This window comes from Ursus maritimus, unplaced genomic scaffold (assembly GCF_017311325.1).
Source record: "Ursus maritimus isolate PB19 unplaced genomic scaffold, ASM1731132v1 scaffold_11, whole genome shotgun sequence".
NCBI lineage: Eukaryota > Metazoa > Chordata > Mammalia > Carnivora > Ursidae > Ursus > Ursus maritimus.
This window is the reverse complement of record NW_024423453.1, coordinates 43,016,619-43,043,743: the sequence shown is the minus strand read 5'-3', so window position 1 is coordinate 43,043,743 and position 27,125 is coordinate 43,016,619. Positions and strand designations below refer to the sequence as shown.

At 38.4% G+C, this 27,125-nt stretch overlaps 1 protein-coding gene across 10 annotated transcripts in view; it reads right to left on the bottom strand.

Annotated features, from left to right (window-relative positions):
* Positions 1-27,125, bottom strand: part of LRAT (lecithin retinol acyltransferase) — a 123,309-nt gene that overhangs the window by 34,769 nt on the left and 61,415 nt on the right. For 8 of the 10 annotated variants that reach the window (XM_008685510.2, XM_040626377.1, XM_040626379.1 and 5 more), the window contains 2 exons: positions 15,375-15,486; positions 13,964-14,077 (listed from right to left, as the gene is read on the bottom strand). The gene's annotated coding sequence lies outside the window, so the exon portion shown is untranslated. Of the gene's footprint in view, positions 1-13,963; positions 14,078-14,967; positions 14,999-15,374; positions 15,487-15,720; positions 16,557-27,125 lie in introns of those variants that run through there. The other 2 variants (XM_008685522.2, XR_005833910.1) reach the window with 2 other exon arrangements.

The window sequence follows — 27,125 nt, the reverse complement described above, 5'->3', positions numbered from 1 at the left end:
TTCTTAAGGGTTCCAGGAGTTCCAGATGGCAAATGAGCATTGGCTTCAACTTAACATCACCAGCTGCATTAGCCCCTAACAAGAGAGGCAGCTCTCCTTTGAAGCTTCGAAGCCGGGCACTGATTTCTTTCTAGCTATGAAAGTCTTAGATGGCATCTTCATTTACACAGAAAATCTGTTGTTCAGTGTAGCCGGCTTCATGAACGATCTGAGCTGGATCTTCTGGAGAACTTGCTGCAGCTTCTCCATCAGCACTTGCTGCTTCATCTTGGACTTGATGTCATGGACCTGGCTTCTCTCCTTAACCCTCATGAACAAACCTCTGCTAGTTTCCAACATTTCTTCTGCAGTTTCCTCACCTTTCTTAGCCCTCATAGAACTGTAAAAAGTTAGGGCCTTGCTCTGGATTAGGCTTTGGCTTAAGGAATGTTGTAGCTGGTTTGATCTTCTATCCAGACCACTCCAACTTTCTCCATATCACCAATAAGACTGTTTCCCTTTCTTATCATTAATGTGCTCACTGGGGTAGCACTTTTAATTTCCTTCAAGAACTTCTCCTTTGCCTTCACTACTTGGCCAACTGTTTGGCACAGGAGGCTTAACTTTCAGCCTGTCTTGGCTTTCGACATGCCTTCCTCACTAAGTTGAATCATTTCTAGCTTTTGATTTAAAGTGAGAGACAGGCAACTCTTCTTTTCACGTGAACACTTAGAGGCCATTGTAGCATTATTGGGCCTAATTTCAACACTGCTGTGTCTCAGGAAAGAGAGAGGCCCACAGAGAGGGAGAAAGACAGGGTAATGGCAGTCAGAACACACACAACATTTATTAAGTTTGTTGCTTATATGGGCACGGTTTGTGATGCCCCGAAGCCATTACAACGGTAACGTCGAAGATCACTGATCACAGATCTCCCTAACAAATATAACATTAATGAAAAGGTTTGAAATATTGCAAGAATTACCAAAATGTGACACAGAAACACAAAATGAGCAAATGCCCTTAGAAAAATGGCACCAACAGACTTGCTGGACACAGCGTTGCCACAAATGTTCAATTTGTAAAAAACGCTATATCTGTAAAGTGCAATAAAGTGCAGCACAGTAAAACAAGGTATGCCTGTAAAAGGGAATATTTAAAATCTTTGAGGGAGACTTACCAGACTTGGTGCCTCATTGGATTTAGTGACTGTGGAGGGGTCAGAGAATATTAAGGTTTGCAACTAGGGTAAGTAGGAAAATGCCAGTATCATTGACATTGATAGGAAAGAAACTAGAAGGTACTGGCTTGGAAGAAGGCAGATTCACTCAGTAGGTATTTGTGTAGTGCCTACTCTGTGCTAAGCACCGGCCCAGGCACTGCACCACAGATATGAAATACACAATCTATTTTCTAAGGAACCACAACTCGTCACTCACTCATCAATTTCCTTACTATCCAATTAACATTTTTGAAGCACTAGATATCAGGGCAAAATTAAATCAACCATCCTTGTCTTTAGGGAGTTCCCAGGTGAGTAGGGAAGACAGTCACCTATAAAAATGATCACCAAACTTAAAAGTGCTGTAAAAGAAATATACCAGAACGTTTTAGATTTTATTGTTTTAAATTTAGAGAGTGGCAGTGGACCAGCCAGGTGGAATGATCTGTTGGGTAACTAATAGTCTGGCCTGAAGTTGAAGAGTGGCGTTATGACTAGGAATGTTGGTAGATTTGAGATCATTCACTTGGTTGAGAAGGCGGCCAAGGACACTGAGAAGAGAGGTGGCTACCACCTGCATTCCGTGTAGAGCAAAAGGAGGAGGAAAGGAGCCCCAAAGATGAGATAGCCAGAGTCCTAGACATATATAAATCAGGGAAATACAGAAATACTAAAAGGGAGTGCAGGAAAATGAAGAACCTCATCTCATGTGGCTAGCCCTACTCTTCTTGGGAGCAATCAAGTGGCAAACTGAAGAAAAGTGGGGAGGAATGATCTTTAATAAGTGATTTATCAAGGATCTAATTTTGCAAAGAAATCCAAGGAATTTGAAGAGTGAGTGGTCTGGCAACTGGCCATTGAAGTCACCTTCAGGGGAGCAGAATTAGGGGAGTGGAAATTACCTTATGAGGGTTTTGGGGGCCAGTAGATGGTAGAGACATAGAACCAGTGAGTGCTTAAAATGGTTTATAGACACTGGGCCCTAGTGGAAGAAATGAAGTGAAATGTTAATTTGAGGGGGTAAGTAGTAGGTTTAAGAGTTCCATTTTTGCTTTTATTTGATCCTTGGGACAGGAAAACTCAAGTACTTTTCTAAGGTGAGGAAAAGCCTGGCAAGGCATTAAAGATGCAAGAGACAGAGTTGGGGAAGGGGTGGGGTGTGGGCTTGGGTGGAGCTGTTGTGATCCTTGGCAAGGAGAAGAAAGATTCCTTTTTCAGAGGGGGCGGGAAGGAGAACAGGGTGGGCACAGAGAGAGAAGAGTAAAGGGAAGAGGGAAGGAATTTGAGTAAGTTTTAGTTGAGTGAAGAGTCTGAGGAAACAAGAATATGAACTGAGCGCAGTAACTGAGTGTTTTTGAGAAGAACAGAAATGGTTTGGGATAGTCACTAGTGGAAATGCAACTGGGAGTCAACTAGAGGTCACTACAACTATCGTCAGTCCTGAGTGTGCTGTGGGAATTTTGTGCAGGACTGTCATGTGCATTGTAGGAAGCTTAGCATCACTGGCTTCATCCATTCGGTGCCAGAATTGCTCCCCTGTCACTGTGATAACCGAAGAAACAGACCCATTCGTTTCTCAATGCCCTGGGTTGAGAATCACGTAGCCTGACACCGTAGCAGAATCCAATCACAGTAGTATATAGCTTTCCCCAGGAACACCCAGGAACCTGAGATCAGAGGTCAGTAGTTTTAAATGCGATGACAAGGAGACAGTAGAAGAAATGTTTCTCCCTTATTTTCCTGCGTTGGTTGAGAATGTTTGTATCATCCCCAGCCCAACGTCCATAGATGTGGTTCCAGTAAAAGCAATTGCTAAACACACATAGCATTTTAAAGCCAAGTACAGTTGCACAGATCAATTATTGCCGATTCAGAGGCATTTTTATAGGCAACGTATGTCTAAAGCCTGATCCAAAGCCTGGTTTTATAAGCCTGGCTGGCCCTTGGCCCAGAATGTAGGGGTGGGGAGGGACTGGAGTAAAAGTCCCATGAAGGAGGCTAGGCTAGAAGGAAATTAGAGGACTGAGCTTCTAAGCAAGCTCCTGCTGAGGTCTCCGGGCAGAGCACTGCTGTCCCACGCAAGCATGGCTCAGGGCGTGGGAGTTTGAAGATACGGCTGAGGATTCGCCCCAATAGTCTTAGAAATACCAACACAGTAGTGAAGCTACCTATGGAAGACTTGTACCTGTCCAAACAGAGAAAAGGCAGGTTAAATATAGCTAATCAAAACCACTGACAGGAGCTGAATCCTAGTACTATTTCAGAGCTAGAGCTCAGCTTATCTGGCTGTCTTATGATCCTTAAGAAATTCTCAGTATGCCTTGCTCACTTCTCTGATCATGACCTCAGCCTTCCCTGGGGAAGGCTAAGCCAATGGGTTTCAACCTGTGAATACTTTTGCCTTTCTGTGACCCTGTTCTACTGGGTCATGGCCTTCCATTAAACCTTGCCTGAGTGAGTCTTCAGGTTGCAATCGCTGCCCATTTCAAACACTCCCACTCAAAACACTGAGGGTGATCTGTCTGGTTTTGATCCCTGCCTGTCTTCCCAAAACGCTTGCATAAACCTTCTAAGTGCAATGCCCTGTCTTCTAAACTTGTTTATCAAAATATAGTGGCATAATAAGCTCCAATAGCTATTGATCTGTCATAGCCAAACATCTAAAATAGGTCAAAGGTGGAGGCACCTGGGAGGCTCAGTCGGTTAAGCGCCCGACTCTTGATCTCAGCTCAGGTCTTGATCTCAGGGTTTTTAGTTCAAGCCCCACGTTGGGCTCCATGTCGAGCATGGAGCCTACTTAAAAAAAAAATAATAATAAAAAAATAAAATGAGCCTTTTCATAAGACCCACCCAGAGTTGGAAGGAGTGAGAAATGGCTTTATTTGGGGGTGAAGGAGTGCCAAAAATAATGTAGAGCCTCACTGCTGTTTTTAGTCAGGCATAAAACGCCAATGAACCAAAATAGTGTCTGTAAGTAGGGACACATTCCAAACTCAAAGACGACAGAAAAGATTATTTATATAGTAGTAGGAGCATTTATTACACCACCTTTAGCTTTGATTGTTCTGATCGTTGATTTGGGGTGGTAAATAAATCCATCTAATTATTTATTGCAATCCTCTGGTCTTCGACTGTTAAGGTATATAAATTTCTAAAAGTTTGCTATCTAGAAAATAGATAGAAGTAAAATAACAATGAAATGGTATGTTGATTAAAAGAAAAAATGTGTCGTTTTCATTAAAAATGTTAATCATCTTTAAAGGAAACATAACATAATCATGCCAAATACATATGTAATTTAGGGTTTTGAAATGTATATACCATCCCATATTTTGAATATATTTCTTATACTCTTTAAAAACTCTTTAATTTTAAGAAAATTAGACTATTCACATTTTATTTAGAGTGAGCAACCAAAAGAGATTGGCCTTTCATTAGTAAACTTCCTCTGGCATGTGATTCAACTAAGATTTTGACACTGAGGGGGCGCCTAGGTGGCTCAATTGGTTAAGCATCTGACCCTTGATTTCGGTTCAGGTCATGATCTCAGGGTCACGGAATCAAGCCCGGCTTCTGGCTCCACTCAGTGCAAAGTCTGCCTGTCCCTGTCCCTCTTCCTCTGTTCCTCCCCCTGCCCCCTCTCCCTCTTTCTCTCTCTCTCTCAAATAAATAAATAAAATCTTTAAAAAGAGGGGCGCCTGGATGGCTCAGTCCTTAAGCGTCTGCCTTCGGCTCAGGGCGTGATCCCAGCGTTCTGGGATCAAGCCCCACATCGGGCTCTTCTGCTGGGAGCCTGCTTCTTCCTCTCCCACTCCCCCTGCTTGTGTTCCCTCTCTTGCTGGCTGTCTCTCTCTCTGTCAAATAAATAAATAAATACATACATACATACATACATACATAAAATCTTTAAAAAAAAATCTTTAAAAAGAGAAAAGATTTTGAGGCAATAGCTACAAGGCTACTATTTCTATCAAGTTTTTCCTTAGCCCATGTCACACACCTCTCTCCCATCTCTAGATTTAGTGTTTGGATCACCCAATTTAGCCTATGCCAAAGGGTCCAAATCCTGTCAGTTTAAAAGGTGATGGGAAGTAAGGAGGGCACATATTGCATGGTGCACTGGGTGTTATACGCAACTAATGAATCATTGAAGTTTACATCAGAAACCAGGGACATACAGTATGGTGACTAACATAATATAATAAAAAAACATTAAAAAAAAAGAAAAAAAAAAGGTGTACAAAGAGTGTCGATTTAGTAAGATTATTAGTTCAGTTTGAAGGATGACAATTATGTATTCTTTTTTTTTATCTCCTAAAATGTGGGCAAAAGATAAAGGTCCCAGAATCAAAAAAAGCTATTGATCTGCTAATTCGAAATTAATATCCTTAACTTTTTTTTTTTTAAGATTTTATTTATTTATTTATTTGACAGAGAGACACCCAGCGAGAGAGGAAACACAGCAGGGGGAGTGGGAGAGGAAGAAGCAGGCTCCCAGCGGGGGAGCCTGATGTGGGGCTCGATCCCACAACGCCAGGATCACGCCCTGAGCTGAAGGCAGACGCTTAACGACAGAGCCACCCAGGCACCCCAATATCCTTAACTTCTTATAAGCCCCAGATAAAAGCATGGTAATCCAATCACTTAAATTGAACCATATTTTATTACTGAATTCCCTTCCAGTTGTTCTTTATGCAGAATATGTTGGGAGTAATCTTGACCGCTTGGCAGTTAGAAGTATTTTCAAGTATGGGTAGTAGAAAGGTGCTGTATTTTGATGTCTATTTGTATACAAAATATCACCTTAATAAGCACATATGCTAAAGATTGATCAAGATGACTAGTTAATTTGAAGAATCTTAATCTGTTCTGTAAGGATATCGTGTAGTAGGTGGGGACTGGAGTGGTGGAGGTTATGAGGGATTCACTGGGCAAACTGTTGCCATTGACGTGAATCGATCACCTGGCGGTGAATGTCACTCTCACTTCTTTGGCCATGTCCAGAGTTTCTCTAATTTAGTTTGCCATATTTAGGTATGTCTAATTTAGGCCCTAACTAATAGTGCGTGGAACACATTTATACAAGAAATTATTCACTGTTTAGGGGCGCCTGGGTGGCTCAGATGGTTTAACGTCTGCCTTCTGCTCAGGTCATGATCTCCAGGTCCTGGGATCGAGCCCCACGTCCAGCTCCCAGCTCAGCGGGGAGTCTGCTTCTCCCTCTGTCTCTCCCCCTACTTGTGTTCTTTCTGTCACTGTCTCTGTCTCTCTCTCTCTCAAATGAATAAATAAAATCTTAAAAAAAATTATTCACTGCTTTCCTGAAATTCAAATATGCATTCCATATTTTATCTGGCAACTCTACCCTGATAATCTCAAGGGGTATTATGAAATTCTACGAAAATTTGTATCATTCCTTTAATTTTTTTTAAAAGATTTTATTTATGTATTTGACAGAGACAGCCAGAGAGAGAGGGAACACAAGCAGGGGGAGTGGGAGAGGAAGAAGCAGGCTCCCAGCGGAACAGCCTGATGTGGAGCTCGATCCCAGAACGCTGGGATCACGCCCTGAGCCGAAGGCAGACGCTTAACGACTGTGCCACCCAGGCGCCCCCATTCCTTTAATTTTTGAAACTAGGCATATCCCATATAACTGCAACTTGCAAGGAGAGGACAGAGGATCAATGTAAAATCAAAGGAAGGATATTAGGATACTAATTTTAAGAGATTATACATTTCAGAGGTCAAGGACCTTGCCTAACATGCTCACTGTTCTATTCCTGTCCACAACTGGTGTTCTAGGGAATAGAAGGTGCTAAATATTTTTTGAGTAAAAAAATGGCAGATATAAATACCTCCATTTATTTTGAGAATGTAAACTCTTCTCTTTTTTTTTTTGAGATAATGCTAAGCAAAATAAGTCAAGCAGAGAAAGACAATTATCATATGATTTCACTCATTTATGGAATGTAAACTCTTCTCTTTTATCATCAGGAATAAAGATCTGCTTAATCCATTCCTTTCAGTCACCTCAGCTCAATGAGCTCAAGTAAATACAACAGGTAAGAGTGAGCGCGAAGCATACAAACTGGCTATACCTATAATCCGGAGAGCCTGCCAAGTACAGACAGAGTGTCAATGGGTCATTGTTTGTAAGATTTCAGACCTAGGCATCTTTAACAGGAATGTGCACACATGCATTACAAACTCACTCGACAATAGTTAGGTCCACTCTGATTTTTGTATATTAGTTTTACTAAGGGACAATGATTTTATAGTCTACTTAAAGGCATTTATTTTAAAATATTCTAATTATTCGTGGGATTTCAGTAAAGAGATGAGTCAATGGCATTCTATGTGGTTAACAGAAAAAGAACTAGGAAAATCGTTCTATGGAGAAGGAGAGGATCTAACAATTTCTAGAGAGGAAAAAAGGAGAAAGGAGTTTTGGCAGTGAAGAGATATTCTTTAAAAAAATACATAAATAAAGGAAATCTTTATGAGTAAGGAAAAGCAGAAATTCGGTGATAACAATGAAGTATTGTAGTATTTACAACATTAGGGAACAAAAGATTCAAAGGAAGCTCTTGGCAAAAGGCCAATTCATAGAATATGTGCATTATAATACTATAAAATACGAGCAGATTTTTCTGGCCTCAACAATGTTTAAAATATGTATTTTTTGCAAAAATTAATTATTATATTGAGAGCCACAGCTTTTTTGAAGCACACGGTTTTATTTGTTATGTCAATAAGTAAGAGCTTTATAGCACTGAAAAACCTAATATAACTTAACCAATACAGTAAACAAAACTTTATTTAATTGTTTAAATCCAAGTGAAAACTGACTAAATGACCGAATCAAGTTTAGAGACATGAAAAATGGCTTTTATAAGCAAAAATATCTATTTTTGCAAAGATCGTCCCCACTTGCTGTAATAGGCCAGACGCTCTAAGTGATATGTCAGCAAGCTGCTCGGTAGACCTACCCACGGAAGAAAATTGAAAAGATATATATATAAAAAAGTTAAAACGTGTCCTATGGAATGTGGTGGTTCTGAAGTTACATGGAACAGCTTAGTTGGTCAGAATTAGATAACCCCTCTGGACGAATCTTAGCACTCTAGGTTGGATATTCTGTGTGTTTCTTTAGACCTCTAATAACACTTACACTTGATGAGGCATAAATATATGTTTTGCTTAAAAAAATTCCAACTTTTGTGTAAAACCAATAACAAATATGAGAGTAGGTGAACTGTTTAAAAACATTTCAACTGAGTAATTCTGAGGATCTAATTGGCTTTAGTCAGCGATTCATGAATTGAGCAGCAGTCCATCTCGCAAAAAAGGAGCTCTGAGGGACTGTACAAAATGGAGGATTTTACAGGAACAAAGAAGGCAGGCCAAGGATGCTAAAAGAGTGGATTATTTCAGGCAAGGTTACTTTCCTTTAGGGGAAGGCAGAGGTCTTGCCAAGGAGGTTACCTCACTAGTGCTGGTCAGGAACTTCCACACTGACTGGTTTAAAATTCCACTCCTGGAAAAGGCTGAAACTGCAATTAGATTAAGCGTGAAGTCTTGGTGGGGCTTAGCAAAAGTGACTCCATTTGGGGCCTATTGTTTCCTTTTTTAAATTAATTAATTAGTTTAAACACCAACATGTTCACAGAAAAGATGAGAATCTTAGCCCTGGGCAGAGAGGAGTCTCCGTGAGCTCACTCTGGATTTCCATTGTCCTTCCACTCTCCAAGCTCTGCTGGTTGACTTCTATGCGTGTCCCTGTGGCTTTGGTCCTAACTCAGTTGCCTTGGAATGATGTGTTTTTGCACAAATACAAAATGCACACTGACACAAAATGGATTTGAGTCCCTTAAGTGCTAACTTCAAGGGTGGCTTTGTATCCCCTCACTTTTCAAAGTCCTACCAGGGACTGAAGCTGAGCTGGACACCCCAAGTCTCAGTGTTTTCTCTTCTCTGTGGTCATGAGTGTCTGTGCTGCTGTGTAGTGTTTTGTGATTGTGGGGGTTTTGTTTTTATTTTTTTGTTTGTTTTATTTTGTTTCAAGTTAAATTCTAGTTAGTTAACATATAGTATAATATTGCTTGTGGGAGTAGAATTTAGTGATTCATTACTTACGTATAACACCCGGTGCCCACCACAACAAGTGCCCTCCTTAATGCCCGTCACCCACCTCCCTCCCTCCATCAACCCTCAGTATGTTCTCTATCATTAAGACTCTCTTACGGTTTGCCTCCCTCTCTGTATTTATTTTATTTTTCCTTCCCTTCCCCTATGTTCATCTGTTTTGTTTCTTAAAATCCACATATAAGTGAAATCCTATGGTATTTGTCTTTCTCTGACCGACTTATTTTGCTTCATATAATACATTCTAGCTCCATCCACATCATTGTGGAGGGCAAGATTTCGTTCTTTTTGATGGCTGAGTAATAGTGTGTGTGTGTGTGTGTGTGTGTGTGTGTGTGTGTGTGTATACAACATCTTCTTTATCCATTCATCAGCCAGTGGACCTTTGGGCTCTTTCCATAATTTGACTAACATTGATAGTGCTGCTATAAACATTAGGGTACATATGCCTTTTCAAATCAGTATTTTTTTATCCTTTGGATAAACACCTAGTAGTGCAATTGCTGGGTCGTAGGACAGTTCTGTTTTTAACTTTTTGAGGAATCGCCGTACTGTTTTCCAGAATGGCTTCACCAGCTTGCATTCCCACCAACAGTGTAGGAGGGTTCCCCTTTCCTCACCAATACCTGTTGTTTCCTGTGTTGTTAATTTTAGACATTCTGACAGGTGTGAGGTGACGTTTTGATTTGTATTTTGCTGATGACGAGGGATGCTGAGCGTTTTTTCATGTGTCTGTTAGCCATCTGGATGTCTTCTTTGGAAAAATGTCTATTCATAATTTCTGCCCATTTCTTTCTTTTTTTTTTTATTAATAATGATTTTTTATTATATTATGTTAGTCACCATACAGTACATCCCCGGTTTTCGATGTAAGGCTCGATGATTCATTAGTTGTGTATAACACCCAGTGCACCATGCAATATGTGCCCTCCTTACTACCCATCACCGGTCTATCCCATTCCCCCACCCCCCTCCCCTCTGTAGCCCTCAGTTTGTTTCTCATAGTCCATAGTCTCTCATGTTTCATTCCCCCTTCTGATTACCCCCCCTTTCTTTATCCCTTTCTTCCCCTACTGATCATTCTAGTTCTTATGTTCCATAGATGAGAGAAATCATATGATAGTTGTCTTTCTCTGCTTGACTTATTTCACTAAGCATTATCTCCTCCAGTGCCGTCCATGTTGTAGCAAATGTTGAGAACTCATTCTTTCTGATTGCTGAGTAATATTCCATTGTATATATGGACCACAACTTCTTAATCCAGTCATCTGTTGCAGGGCATCTCGGCTCCTTCCACGATTTAGCTATTGTGGACATTGCTGCTATGAACATTGGGGTGCATATGGCCCTTCTCTTCACTACGTCTGTATCTTTGGGGTAATTTCTGCCCATTTCTTAACTAGATATTTGTTTTCTGGGGGTGTTGAGTTTGATAAGTTCTTTATAGACTTTGGATACTAACCCTTTATCCAATATGTCATTTGCAAATATCTTCTCCCATTCTGTAGGTTGCCTTTTTGTTTTGTTGATTATTTCCTTTCCTGTGCAGAAGCCTTTTATCTTGATGGATTCCCAATAGTTTACTTTTGCTTTTGTTTCCCTTGTTTCCTGTGATGTGTTTAGTAAGAAGTTGCTACAGGTGAGGTCAAAGAGGTGGCTGCCTGTGTTCTCTGATAAGATTTTGATGGTTTCCTATATCACATTTAGGTCTTTAATACATTTTGAATTTATTTTTGTGTATGGTGTAAGAAAGTGGTCCAGTTTCATTTTTTTGCATGTGGCTGTCCAGTTTTTCCAACACTATTTTGAAGAGACTGTTTTTTTCCACTGGATATTCTTTCCTGCTTTGTCAAAGATTAGTTGACCATAGAGTTGTGGCACCATTTCTGGGGTCTCTATTCTGTTACACTGATCTATGTGTCTGTTTTTGTGCCTGTACTATGCTGTCTTGATCACTACAGCTTTGTAACAGAGCCTGAAGTCCAGAATTCTGATGCTTCCAGCTTTGCTTTGCTTTGCTTTTTCAAGGTTGTTTTGGCTATTTGGGATCTTTGGTGGTTCCACACAAATTTTAGGATTGTTTGTTTTAGCTCTGTGAAAAATGCAGGTGGTATTTTGATAGGGATTGCATTAAATGTGTAGATTGCTTTGGATAGTATAGGCATTCTAACAATATTTGCTCTTCTAATCCATGAGGATGGAAAGTTTTTCTATTTCTTTATGTCATCTTCAATTTCTTTCATGTGAGTTCTATAGTTTTCAAAGTACAGTTCTGTTACCTCTTTGGTTAGGTTATTTCTAAGTATCTTATGGTTTTGGGTGCAATTGTAAAGGGGATCAACTCCTTGATTTCTCTTTCTGCAGCTTCATTATTGGTGTATAGAAATGCAACAAATTTCATTACATTGATTTTCTATCCTGTGACTGTTGAATTTGTGTATCAGTTCCAGCAATTTTTTGGTAGAGTATTTCAGGTTTTCTACATAGAGTATCATGTCATCTGCAAATAGTGAAAGTTTGACTTCCTCCTTGCCAATTTGGATGCCTTTTATTTCTTTTTGTTGTCTGATTGCTGCGGCCAGGAGTTACAGTACTATGCTGAATAATGATGGTGACAGGTGACATCCCTGTCTTGCTCTTGACCGTAAAGGAAAAGCTCTTAGTTTCTCCCTATTGAGGATGATATTAGCCGTGGATCTTTTGTATATGGCCTTTATGATGTTGAGGTTATGTTCCCTCTATCCCTACTTTGTTGAGGGTTTTTATCAAGAATGGATGCTGCACGTTGTCATATGCTTTTTCTGCATCTATTGAGAGGATCATATATGGTTCTTATCCTTTCTTTTATTAATATGGTGTATCAGCATATTTGCAAATATTAAACCACCCTTGCAGCCCAGGAAAAAATCCCACTTGATTGTGGTGAATAATTCTTTAATGTACTGTTGGATTCGATTTGCTAGTATTTTGTTGAGAATTTTTGCATATATGTTCATCAGGGATACTGGCCTATAATTCCCCTTTTTAGTGGGGTCTTTGTCTGGTTTTGGAATCAAGGTAATGCTGGCCTTTTAGAATGAGTTTGGAAGTTTTCCTTCCATTTCTATTTTTTGGAACAGTTTGAGAGGAATAGGTATTAGTTTTTCTTTAAATGTTTGGTAGAATTACCCTGGGAAGCCATCTAGTCCTGGACTTTGGTTTGTTGGGAGATTTTTGACTACTGATTCAGTTTCTTTGCTGGCTATGGGTCTGTTCAAATTTTCTTTCTTTCTGTTTCAGTTTTGGTAGTTTATATGTTTCTAGGAATTTGTCTGTTTCTTCCAGGCTGACCAATTTGTTGACACATAATTTTTCATAATATTTCATAATTGTTTGTATTTCTGTGGTGTTGGTTGTGAGTTTTCCTCTTTCATTCGTGATTTTATTTACTTAGGTCCTGTCTCCTTTTCTGTTTGATAAGACTGGCTTATCAGTTTTATAAGGGGTTTCTCAGTTTTATCAGTTCTTTCAAAGAACCAGTTCCTGGTTTCATTGATCTATTCTACTGTGTTTGTTTTTTGTTTGTTTGTTTCTATATCATTTATTTCTGCTCTAATCTTTATTATTTTCCTTTCTCTGCTGGCTTTAGGCTTTTTTGCTGTTCCTTTTCTAGTTCCTTGTAAGGTTATGTTGTGCACTTGAAGTTTCAAAGAAGTCTTGCTATTTGAGGTAGGGCTGTATTACTATATACTTCCCTCTTATGACCATTTTTGCAGCATCCCAAAGGTTTTGAACTGGGCCTATTGTTTTCTTTTTAATAAGATATTCGTTCCATTCTAAATGAGTGTACCTATATAATTGCTAAAGAGTAAAATATCTATAGCCTCCATTAGCAGAATAGTTCAGCTTTTCTTTTTATGATGACGTTGTGGGAATAATAACTCTTTGTTTAGACTTTAAATCCACATCTCATTTTCATGGGCAACCAAAATTTTATAGGTACTCACTAAGGTTGAACAGCATTTCATTTAATGCAGGGAATCATGCAGTTCACCAAGATAAAGGTAAAGAATAACAAAATCAGTAAGACCTGCTTAAAATGAATTAGTAAGAAAACCATTCCAACAAGTGGGGGAAAAAATCCTCAATTTTGAATTATCCTTAAAGCAAATTTTGTAAACATACAAAAATTAAAACTGGGTCAAGTAGCAGCACATGGGCAGTTATAAGGTAAACCCTTTGAATATGTAGGAAGTCCTCACTTTGCACATTTCCAATAGGCATGAAATTTGGTTACCAGGATTCAGGTGATTAACACCCGTTCCCCAACAACACAGTTCCAATTCAGTTACCACGATATGTCAACTCGGTATAATTAAATAATTAGTATTAATTTCACATGCACATGGTAAAATGTGTAGTTGTGTTGCCTCTTTATCTCCCATGGCATTTTGCAAAAACAAATCCTTGAGAGAATTGGCCAAGAAAGATGAAAGTGTACTAAAGAAACCATAACTGACAGCAGAGGGAATAAATTTGAATCAACGGTAAATGGAATTTCAGAAGAGAGCTGACGGTGAGAAAGTTCACACCGTGGATGTAATTGTAGCCAGAGGGGATAAGCGAAGGCAAACTTACCATCATATCTGGAGAAAGTGATTGTGCCTGAAAGATGGAGAAGTCCCAAAGGAAATGATGCCAGCTAAAAGAAAACCTTCACCCAAAAGGCCTTCTCGGAGATATTTCACAACACTTGAAAGTGAAAAGGATGAAATGTTAGAAGCTGCTCCAAACTCAGAGAGGAGCATAACAAGTCAGAGTAGACTTGCAGATTTATTTTAGTTTCCTGAAGCTAAATCTCTAAAAGGCTGAGAACTTTCCAACACTGTCCTTCTTTTTCTGATTCAAATATTCTCTTCATGACTGTTTTCCATGTAATGACTATCTTTTGTGTACTCTTCCCACCTTCGTTCGAGTGTTAGATCTCCTCCCCTACCTAGGATAAGATCATTTTTCTGAACAGTTATCTCTCCAGCCTTCCACTTGGGCGGGCATCTCCTTGATTTATGCAACAATAACCTTTACATTTGCTTGGATCCTGTCATTACGAAAGAGAAGAGAGACCAAGTGGAATTGTAGGCTCATCGTCTTCTCCATGAATCTCAGTTCACAGTAGTCCTCACTTTACCCCAGTTTCCCTTTCCTTGGTTTCATTTACGCGCAGTCAACCCCACCGTCCAGCAGCAGGTGGTTCTCCTTCTGATGTATCTTCAGGTCAGTAGTACCTCAGGCTGCTTCACAGCACCTATGCCATTCACCTCACTTCATTTCATCACATAACATTTCATCACCTCACAGGTGAGTACAGTACAGTAAGATTTTTGAGACAGAGGCCACATTCACATAACTTTTATTACAATACGGTGCTATAATTTTTCTATTTTATTATTATTGTTGTTAATTGCCTAATTGTTGTTGTTACTGTGCCTAATTTATAAGTTAAGCCTTTATCAAAGGGGCCCCTGGGTAGCGCAGTCGTTAAGCGTCTGCCTTCGGCTCAGGGCGTGATCCCGGCGTACCCGGATCGAGTCCCACATCAGGCTCCTCCGCTGTGAGCCTGCTTCTTCCTCTCCCACTCCCCCTGCTGTGTTCCCTCTCTCGCTGGCTGTCTCTCTGTCACATAAATAAATAAAATATTTAAAAAAAAAAAAGACTTTATCATAGGTATAGGAAAAAGCATAGTACATAAAAGGGTTCAACACTATTTGCAGTTCCAGCCATCCACTGGGGATCTTGGGACTTATACCCCGCAGATAAGGAGGAGACTATTATATTCAGTATTTTTCATGAACTACACCCCCAGCCCTGCTCCATATGTCACATCCAGGTCTTTCCATGCACTGACCTCAAATAAACCATTAGTACTTCCTGCCATAATGTCCTACATACTTGTCATGTCATCTTTATAGATACCAAAAAGAACGAATAAGTAATGAAAAATAGAACGACAGCTTTGGCAAAAAATACCAGATAGAGAAAATGAACATACCTCTTAGGTCACCATCTATCTTGGGTAAACTTGGTGAAGCCAATGTGTCCAGTGTAAAAGTGAGATCTTTGTGAGAGATTTCAACATGTCCTTCATGAATATGGACAGCAACCTGAAAACATTTTTAAAGCAGGAAATGAGAAAAAAAAGATTTTATGAATAGGAAACTCTGTACTTATAATTTTGTTTAATTAGAACACTAACTGGTCAGTTCTTTATTCCCACCTTAGAAGCTCTGTTTTTGAAGTTTTTATGGACCTACATGGAGCACACTGCTTTGTCAATTCTTAGTAAGATAAATAAACAAATAAATAAATAAATAAAACAAGAACAAAAACCATATAACCTTCCTCCAACTTCTCTGCTCTTCTGGGCAAGCATTTCTCTCTCAGGAGTTCCTGCTTCTGCTTACTGTTGGCGACGAAGAGAGTGGCAATGCGCTTTATCTGGTAGTCCGGGCCGCGGAAGCTGAAGCAGCGGGAGCCCGTATGGCCTTGCAGCTGACACTGAAATCAAAGACTCTTTGTTTCTTGTGGACTGATGACTGACGGCTGCCTCATCAGTACAGTCTCCCTGGAAAAGCATTTCCAGCTTCCTCTCCCTGTCTCTGAGAACTGAATCAGGTGTGAGGCACACCTTTTCCCAAGTGCCAGGACCTTACAAAGGAGCTTTCTGTGTCAAAAGCAATGTCAGCCTCATTTTCTTTTTTTTTTTTAATCAGGGCATGGCAAATCTGGCCCACACACCAAAGTGCAGTCGACTCGCAGCGGGACAGGAAATCTGGAATAACATGTCTTAAATTGATTTATATGACTGCGTTAGTTCACATGAGGGTGAAGCCATGCCTTTTTCTTCTTTGTTCCTAATGCGGGGCGCAGTCCCTGCCTGCAACATACAAGCTCTCAGTAAAGGCTGTGTTAAATTTAAGTTTCACTTATTAATTGTTTTCCAAGGCTGCTCTTGCAATTACTCGATCCTTTTGGGGGGCCAATGCAAGCGCTGTGAGAACTAGAACCAAGTTGCACAGAGTAGGAAGGCGATAAATATCAGCTGGAATGGTATTCTGTGTATATTGCAGGCTTATTTTATCCTCAAGCTGTTCCATGTAAACAAATGGCACCCTCACTCTCCTCCCATCCTGTCCGGCCTGCTTGAAACTGCCGATGAGTTTTTCTCGCTCAAGGTTACTAAGGCAAAAGTAGCTGATTGCACTATGCCACTGCTGTTTAATATACAGAGGGCTCACAGCTTGCCCATGCTTCCTGCTATTGCAAGTTCTTGGCAAAACTGAGATCTCTGGCAATAGCAGGCTTCACCCATTTTACAAGGTGATCTGGCAAAAGTGGATGCAGCCATACTGAGTGCTATTCCCGGGTACTCACCTACAGGTTACCACTCGGGTATGTTCCTTTCAATGTTAAGAACTACACCAAAGCAGAGGCATTTGAATATTTACTCTGAGAAACAATCTTTCAAATATTTCCAGAGGGGGACTTTCACTAGCTATGACTCAGCTTACCCATTTCCCTATTTTTTATGACTTCACCGGCCTATGACTAGATTAGTCATGTTGTCTCTTTATTAAGGAGTGAAGGGGCGCCTGGGTGGCTCAGTCATGAAGCGTCTGCCTTCGGCTCAGGGCGTGATCTCGGCGTTATGGGATCGAGCCCCACATCAGGCTCCTCCGCTATGAGCCTGCTTCTTCCTCTCCCACTCCCCCTGCTTGTGTTCCCTCTCTTGCTGGCTGTCTCTCTCTCTGTCAAATAAATAAATAAAATCTTAAAAAAAAAAAAAGGAGTGAAAAGGAGGCTTTTTAAAATCAAATGATAAATGTGAATTGCAAATCCCCTTTAAACATTAATTTCATATTCGTACCGTACTTTGGCCATTCTGGAAACTCCTTATCAATTTGTGATGGCCCAAATTCCCAGTAACTACATAAAAAGTCTGCAGATAGCATTGACTGGTGACACTACCCGCTCCTTTTCCATCATGGAACATTGTATCATTTTCCATGACCAACAAGACTGGACCATTTCAAGTTTCAACAATATTACAGGTAATTGAGAACTTGGCCATATTGCTAAAAATCAAGTTGCCATGAGTACCACCAATCAATTTATCAATGTAAAACCTTATATTGCGTTATCTTTTTTTTTTTTTTAACTCTAAACAATTGTCCTTTCACAACAGAGGACAATTCAGGAAGGTCATGATCCAGGTGGATTATAAGGGCAAGTCCAGAAACTCCTCCACAGAATATATTTATACTAGGCTTTTGATACAGATGAAGTGACTGCAAGAAGCTTATTTTTGGGAAGAATAAGAGTCTCAGAGCTTCCACTTGGAGTTAAAGAAGAAAGTAGAAAGGGAAAAGAAATTATTCAGACAGGAAAATAATTATTCATTATTTCTGGAAAGAATGAAAGAAAAAAGTCTCTGATACAAGAAATCCAATGAATCCCAAACATGGTGAGAAGCAATGGAAGGATACTTAGACATAACATGGTGAAATCGTAGAACACCAAAGACAAAAAGAAGCCAGAAAAGAGGAGTCGTTACCGTCGAAGGACTGACAAACTGACAGCTGATTTTTCAGCAGAAATAGGGGAGTAAACAAGTGCTACAACTTTCAGCCTATAAATATTCCTGGTAAAATTACCTTTCAGGCATGGGGAGAAATACACTCCTTTTTTAAGACTTTATTTTTAAGGCAGTTTCAGGTTCACAGTAAAATTGAGCAAAAAAACTCAGAGTTTCTATATATGCTTTGCCTCCACACATACACAGTCTTCCCCACCATCAGTATCCTGTACTAGAGTGGTACATTTGTTAAAATCTTCAAATCTGCATTGACACATCCTTATCACCAAAATTCATAGTTGACGTTAGAGTTCATTCTTGGTGTTGTGCATTTTATGGGTTTGGACAAATATATAAGGACTTGTATCCACCGTTATAGGATTATATAGAATAGTCTTACTGCCCTAAAAATCCTCTGTGCTTTGCCTATTCATCCCTACCCCGCACCCGCATGAAGCCCTGGCAACCGCTGATCTTTTTACAGTCTCATAGCTTTGCCTTTGCCAAATGTCATGTACTCGGAGTCATACATAGCTGCATATGTAGCTCTTTCAGATTGGCTTCTTTCACATAGTAATATGCAATTAAGATTCCTGCATGTCTTTTAATGGCTTGTTAGCTCATTTCTTCTTAGCACTGAATACTATTTCATTGTTTGATGTACCATAGTTTATTTATCTATTCACCTATTAAAGGATATCTTGGTTACTTTCAAGTTTCAGCAACTATGAATAAAAGCTACCATAAATATAGGTGTGCAGGATATTATGTGGACATAGGTTTTCAACTCATTTGGGTAAATATCAAGAAACACAATCGTTAAATCATATGGTAAGAGTACGTCTAGTTTATAAGAAACTGCCAAACTATCTTCCAAGGTGGATGGACCCTTTTGCATTCCCACCTGCAATGAACGAGAGTTCTTGTTGCAGACATCCTCACCAGCATTTAGTGTTGTCAGTGTTCTGGATTTTGGCCATTCTAAGAGGTGTGTAGTGGTATCTCATTGTTTTAATTTGCATTTCCCTAATGACATGATATTGAACATCTTTTCATATGTTCATTTCCCATTTGTTTATTTCCTTCTGTGGTGAGGCGTCTTTTAAGGTCTTTTGGTCATATTTTAATTGGGTTGTTTATTTTATTATTGTTGAGTTTTAATAGTTCACTGTATATTTTGGATAACAATCTTATCAAAGTTTTTGCAAATATTTTCTCTCAGTCCGTGGCTTATCTTCCGATTATCTTGGCAGTGTCTTTAACAGAACAGAAAATTTTAAGTACAGCTTATTGATTATTTCTTTCTTGGACTGTGCCTTTAGTGTTTTATCTAAAAAGTCATCACCGTACCTAAGGTATCTAAGTTTTCTCCTGCTATCTTCTAGGAGTTTTATACTTTTGCATTTTATGTTTAGGTCAGTAATCTATTTTATATTATTTTTTGTGAAGGGTATAATAGTTCATTTTTTGTTTGTTTTTTGCAAGTGGATACCCAGTTGTTCCAGCACCATTTATTGGAAAGACTATCTTTTCTCCACTGAATTCTTTGCCCCTTTGTCAAAAAGTAGTTGACTGTATTTGTGTGGGTCTGTTTCTGGGCTTTCTCTTCTGTTTCACCGATTTGTCTATTCTTTCATCAGTACCACACTATTTTGAATACTGTAGTTTAATAATAAGTCTTGAAGTTGAAGTCCCCAACTTTGTTCTTCTCGTTCAATATTGCCTTGGCTATTCTGAATCTTTGGCCTCTCCACATAAACTTTAGAATCACTTTATCTCTATCCACAAAATAACTTGCTGGGATTTTGACTGGAACTGTGTTATATCTATAGATCAAGTTGGGAAGATCTGAGAGCTTGACAGTATTGAGTCTTCCTATCCATCAACATAGAATGTCTATTTAGTTTGATTTCGTTCTTCAGACTTTTGCAGTTTTCCTTGTATTGATTTTTTTTTACAAAATTTTGTATTTTATTTTGTTAGACTTATACTTAAGTATTTAAGTTTTTTGCACGCTAATGTAAATGATAATGTGTTTTTTTATTTCAAATTCCACTTGTTCATTGCTGGTAGAGAGGAAAACAATTGGCTTTTTATGTTAACCTTGTATCCTGCCATCTTGCTATAAATGCTTATTAGTTTCAGGAGTTTTTTGTTGATTTTTACAGATTTTCTATATAGCCAGTCATCTCATCTGTGAACAAAAACAATTTTATTTCATTTTCCCCAAACTGTATACCTTTTGTTTCCTTTTCTTGTCTTATTGCATTAGCTAGGACTTTCACTATTATTTGAGAGAGTGAGACAGTGAGAGAGCGAGAGAGAGAGAGCATGAGTGAGCAGGGTGCAGAGCAGAGGGAGAAGCAGACTCCCTGCTGAACAGGGAGTCCAATGTGGGACTCGATCCTGGGACACCAGGATCATGACCTGAGCTGAAGGCAGATGCTTAACTGACTGAGTTACCAAGGTGCCTATGTGTTTTTTAAAATAGTGCTTTACTGAATAATTTACATATAGTGAAATGTGCAAATATTAAGTGTATAGTTTAATGATTGGACATACACATATGTATGTATACTTATATCCACGTGACCACTTCCTAGATCAAGATATTTCCACTACCTCAAAGAGTTCCCTTGTGACTTTCCAGTCAATAGCAACTCCACACCTCTCCTTTGTGGTTAGTCACTACTTTTTATTTCTCTCACCACGAGTTGGTTTTGTCTATTCCTGAATTTTACATAAACAGCATAAATGTAGTATATCCTTGTTTGTACCTGTCTTCTTTCACCAACAACATATTATTGAGAGCTAAAGGTGGAAGAAGAAGAATGATCCCAGAAGGATGGTCTAAGGTGAAAGAATTAATGAGCCAAACAAATGTAAACATGTGTAAATCTGAGAAGAAAAAAAAATTGTATAAATACTAATACTTATTTCGAATCTGTGGAGTTCAAAAAAGTTAGAAACATAATAGCACATGTGGGGTGACAAACTAACTCATCCTTGTTTGCCTTGGAGTTTTTCGATTTTAAAACTGAAAGCTTTACAAAGGGGAATACCTTCAATACTGGGCAAAACAGGGATGTGGGTCACCTAAATAGTTCAGGAAGGGTGACTGGAATTAAAGCATTGTAGGGACCTTATATTGTAAGAAAAGGTGAAGATCTAGATTAATTCCCACTTGTTAAGATGTACCTTAAATTTCTAAAAGTAATCATAAAAAACAAAGAAAGGTGTGTAAGTTTCAAAATGGTAATAAGAATAAGTGAAATGAATACGTTTACCAAAAAAACCCAATGAAAACATCCAGTTAACCCAAAAGAAGACAAGAAAGGAGAAAAAGAGAAAGAGAAAGGGTAGGACAAATAGAATGCCAAAATAGGATAAAAATAAATCAGAATATATTGATAAACATAATATGTGTAAATTGACTACTGTAATTAAAAGACAAATGTTGTCACATGGAATCAAACAGATGAGAGTACAGATTCAGTTGTTCACAATAATCACATTTAAAACATATTGAGGCAAAGCAAATGTTTTAAAAAATATATCTACCGAATCAATCATAATAAAAAGTTAGGTAATTTAGATATATTAGTACTAACAAAATAAACCTAGTAGAAAAAAGCAACACCAGATACAAAAATAAAATTTCTGCATAATGGGAAAAGGTTAAAAATCACAAGTTTGGAACATGTGCATTTAATAACATAACTTCAAAATGTAGAGAGAAAAACTGAAATATATCTATAACAAGAAATTGAAAAATCTACCATTATGGTATGTTACCGTAATATAGTCTCTTAGCAAACAACAGCTCAAACAGCCAAAAGAAAAAAAAAGTCACTTGGAATGCATGTATCAACAAGCTTGAATTTGGAGTGTGTGTGTGTGTGTGTGTGTGTGTGTGTACGTGTGCATGCACGTGTGTGTGTGTACACACTTGCCAATTAGAGAACACACATACATCTGCACTTGCCGTTAGAGAATACATATTGTTTTCAAGCATATAAGAAATATCTAGGGCTCCTGGGTGGCTCAGTTGGTTGAGCAACTGCCTTCGGCTCCGGTCATGATCCTGGAGTCCCAGGATTGAGTCCTATGTCGGGCTCCCTGCTCAGTGGGAAGTCTGCTTCTCCCTTTGCCCCTCTCCCTCTTGTGCTTTCTCTCTCTCTCTCTCAAATAAATAAATAAAATATTAAAAAGAAAGAAATATCTAGGAGACTAACCACATCCTAAGCTATAAAGTCAATCTCAACAAATTTAAAAAAAAACAGTATTGTTTATTATTCCTTTATGATAATATAATTAGGTTAGAAACCAATAACAAAATGATAAGCAGAAAACCATATATATTTGGAAATTTTAAAGTATACTAAATATCTAAATAACCATGAGTAAAAACGGAGCATAAAAGAATTTAAAAAAATAACAAAACAAAATTTCAAATTATATAGAATGTTGGTATTATGTCACTTAGAGAGATATTTCCAGCCCTAATTCCTTATACGAGGAAAGAAAAAAGACTGAAAATTAATGAGCTAAGCACTCAGCATAAGAAGTTAGGAAAAGATCAGCAAAACAGACACAAAGAAAGTAGAAGTAATAAAGACAAGAGCAGAAATTAATGAAATAAAGTAAATGTTCAATAGAGTAAATAAGAAACCCACGTATTGGTCTTTGAATGAATAATAAAAGTGAAAAAACTTTAGCAAGTTTAGATGGTGACAAAAATGCAGAAAGAACAAACAAAATCACAATAAAAGGGGGCACTAATTCAGATGCAAAAGATATTAAAATATAGGATGATTATGTAATTATTCACATATGGTAGTAAATTTGAAAAATGAAATAACAAGTTGCTAGAAAAATATAACTAGAAAAACTAATTTAAGAAAAAAATTTAAAAACTGAATCATTATAATGGTCCTGTAACCATTATAGAAATTAAATCAGTAAATTTTTTTCTCACATAGAAATCACCAGGTACAAATTTTATAAAGCAAGTTCTGTGAGAAGAAAAAATAATTTTAATCTTCTTCTAGAAGATAAAGGAGAACACACCACAATTAATTTTAGTAAGCTAAAATAATTTGATACCAAAAAAATAATTTGATACCAAAACCAAGACAAATTCTAGATAAATCTCCCTTATGAACAGAAACAAAAATCAAAAAGAAAATATTCACAGACTAAATTGAGCGACATACACCATGATCAAGTTGGATTTATTTCAAGAATACAAGGTCGAGTTAATGCTATCACTCTAATATGACCTTAACTGACTATGAAGAAAGAAAACACAATAATCACTAATGTCAATATGTTAAGACAGTTATGGAGAAAATTACAAAATGTTATTGGAAATGCATTAAAGAAATTCAGATTGAAGTAAGGACTTAAATATGAGAGGCAAAACTTAAAAAATTTTAGAAAGTAATATTGGAGAATAAATGATCTCAAAAGAGGTAAGAATTTCTTTAAAAATTCTAGAGCATTAAAACATTCTAGAGCAAATCTTAAAGAAAAAATTTGAGGTTGCCCTCTATAATGGTTGTACCAGTTCTTACTCTTACTTGTAAGTTATAAGTGCCTGTCTTAGGATACCTTCATCAATGCAGCATGCTATCAAACTTAGATCTTTGGTGATTTGATAAGCAGAAATCCATATATCATTGTAGTTTAAAAAAATTTTTGAAGATATATAAAAAAATGTGATGACATGAACTACATTAAAATGAATAATTCTGTTCATTAAAAAATCTCATAAAGCCATAACTAGGGCAGAAATCATCGGTGATGTATATACCTAGCAAAGGATTAGTGTTCAGAGTATATGGAACTCAAAAGAGAACTTAAAGAACTCAAAATCATTCAGAGAAAGACAGACAACCCGACAGAAAAAAGTGAGCAAAAGACACAAATGGGCACTTCCCAGAGAGACAAGACTGGTAATAAACACGGGAAATGCAAATTAAAACTACATGCAATACTACTTTGTAACCAGTCACACTGGTGATAACTAAAATGTTGGAGGGCGCCAAGTGTTGGACAGACTCTACCGTACTCATATACCGCAGGAATGAGTGTAAACTAGTTCTACAGAAAACACGTTGGCATTATCCAGTAAGTAAAGATGCACATACCCACTGCCTCAACATTACACCTCTAGGTAAAGACCCAGAGAAATCTTTGCACATAAGTACAAGGGAGATATACAAGAATGTTCAAAGGCAGCCATGTTTGTAAGAGCAAAGCAGATAAACAAAAACCACAAAACCTACCCGCCTCCCCCCCCAAAAAAAACACCTATAAAAACCTACAAAAATTTCAGTGTTCTTCTAAAATAAAAATAAATTTATAAATTACAGCACACCCATAAAATAGAGGATTCTATAGTGACAGAAATTAAATGAATTACTGCCACATGCCTCAACACTGATAAATTTCAGAAGATAATTTTGAATGGGAAAAAAAAGCCAAGTCACAGAAGAAAACAAACAACTTGATTGCACATGTGTATAAAGTTCAAAATTATGTAAAACTAAGCAATACATTGGCAAAACTAACCAGACAAGCAAGAGAACAATAAACATAAAATTCAAGTATATAATTAACAAGCTGAGAAGAAAGAAGTATTTCTATAAGTATTTCTACCTGCCTCTCCCACCACCCGAATCATATAGCTACAGGTTAGCGAGGAACATGGAGCTTTGCAAATTGGACACTGAGAAAGCATCACTTAAACTGGTTTGTGTTGAATTTCACTGCCTTTTCTTCCTCTTTACTCCCAGACCACAAATTTTTTTTTCCAGAGTGCAGTAGTGGTAGAAGTAAAGGATAATCTTTACCAACAATTTTCCCATTTCTCTTCTCTCCCCTTGTGTAGAAAGAACTATTTAGTCTAAAACCTTCTAGCTCTTTTAGAAACCAAAGCTGAACCAAGAACAGCTACCTTGAAGAGTCAATAGCGTTTTCTTAAAAGCTGCCTCTCTGAACCTTCCAGATAAAAAAAGAAATCAGTTGTTTTTTCCAGTTACCTGATTGAGACCCTACATCTGACAAATCCACTCTTAATTTGGATTAAACCGGCCATGGTCACATGCACGATCAGCATAAACTTCTTGGGAATGCTTCAATATATGCATTTCTAGATAAAACCTGAATCACCTCTTGAGAGAACCCATTTTATATGTGCCAGGGTTCTTAAATGTCATTGTGAGTTGCAGACTTCCAATATAAGTCCATGGTACCATTTATAATTACACCATACATTTCCTTTTGTATAAATCCATATTTTCCTCATGTCTATACTTCTTAGAGCCGCACAAGGAAGCTGGTTTCTCAGTGCTTTATAGGATTAGCACTTTATTCGAAGATTCTTTGGGCCTTAGTTTTAAGAAAATAAAACGAAATATGAGCCAAGTAAAGTAGGCCTCTCCTTTGAATTATAATGCTTTCTAACATTCTTGGGCTCTTGGTGTCTAGGATAGTTAGTGCATATCAGGTAACAAAAATTAAAAAAAGAAAAATAGGAGAATTTCTTCCAACAGGTAGCATGAACCTCAAATAAACCGGTTTGCTGTAAAGCTTAGTAATGCCAGAGAAAAGAACAGAACCATGTATTTTTCAAGATTGCATGTTTTATTTTCCTTATTGCCATTCTCAAAATGTATCTCAGTTCTCTGAAAGATGCAAAACTAATTCCTTTATGTAACTGAGTACTTATAGTTAATGTAACTATTTTAAAAGTCAACTGCACCCACTTCTAAAAAGGCCTGAGGGAGTTTACATATTAACACATAGTTCAAAGGCATACTATTATGTTTAAATGCAAAATAAAATAGACTCTGGAAAACATAAAGGAGTTATTACTATCAAGGACCAGTCATGTTCTGCCTTTTTTGAATGACTTCCCAAATACAAGCACAGCCTCCTTTCTACACTGTCAAGTGGAGGCTCTTTGTTCCTGAACTTTCCACTTAACCACAGGGCTGGCTGGGTTTGTTCAACAGAATCAGCAGGACAATGACATGGGTAAGAGTGTGGAATTTGGAGCCGAACTACCTGGATTGGAATCATGGCTATCTACCTTGAGTGAGTTATTAAATGTCACAAAGTCTCAGAGTTCTCATTTGGGTTAATAATAGTACTTACCTCATTGAGAATGAAACGAGTTTAGAGTCTGTCAAGTACTTGAAACAGAACCAGGTACACAGAAGTGTTCGATAACAATTAGCACTTGAGGGCAATACTCTGCCAATCTCCTGTCAGAATCCTTCCTTGGAAACGAGTGCCTCTCAATTTTTCTCTTCTCCATCCCTTCTTGTTGTTCTCAGCTCTCTCTGATATGTATCAGGGATTGTGGAGCATGGCTTATGATTTTTCTCTCTACCCCAAATCTGCCATAATCCCGCTGTCTTCAATATTCCTGTGGATGACCCTTCCAACACCCAGTGCCTTGGCTTCTTCAACCCCAATGCCCTTCCTCACCACACGGAGATCAACAACTCACCCTTTCTCTGTCACTGTCTGTCACTACTCCACCTGCAAAATTTTAAGCCACACCATTCCGCTTCCCTCCCACGAACTCCTGTTATCCTTACCGCTCCAATTAGACCTGCTGACTCATCAGGACTGTGACTGAAGTCCTATCCCGTCCACTCCATGGGTCAGACTTTTGTCCTGTGTCGCTTCCATTGCCATCTTGCTTTGGTTCAGCACTTCAGTCTGTCTTCAACAACAGCTTCAGCTTCTCACGCCTCTTGCTCCCTTTTCCCTCTGCAGTACTTGCCCAGATGTGGATCGGTCCAGCCTTCTTTGCTTCTAAAACCGCACTAAGTAGATCACTCAACATGTGGACGGAGCCATTAGCTCATGGTCCACCCTCAGCTCAGCTCTCAGCACACAGCTGGGCAGCCTCCTCCATTCCCCTCACTAGCCCCGCATTTCTTTGCAAACCTCCTGCTCCCCTGCTCTCGGCTCTCATAACGAGTCACCACGTTCTACCTAAACCGATTCCTAAATATCTCTTGCATCTAAAAACCCTGCTTGATTATCACTGTCCTCATGAGCTCTATCCATCTCTTAGCCTGACTCCCAAATAGTCTCCTCTGAGCTACAAGAGTAATCTTCCTAAAATTCAAATACCATCATGTTCCA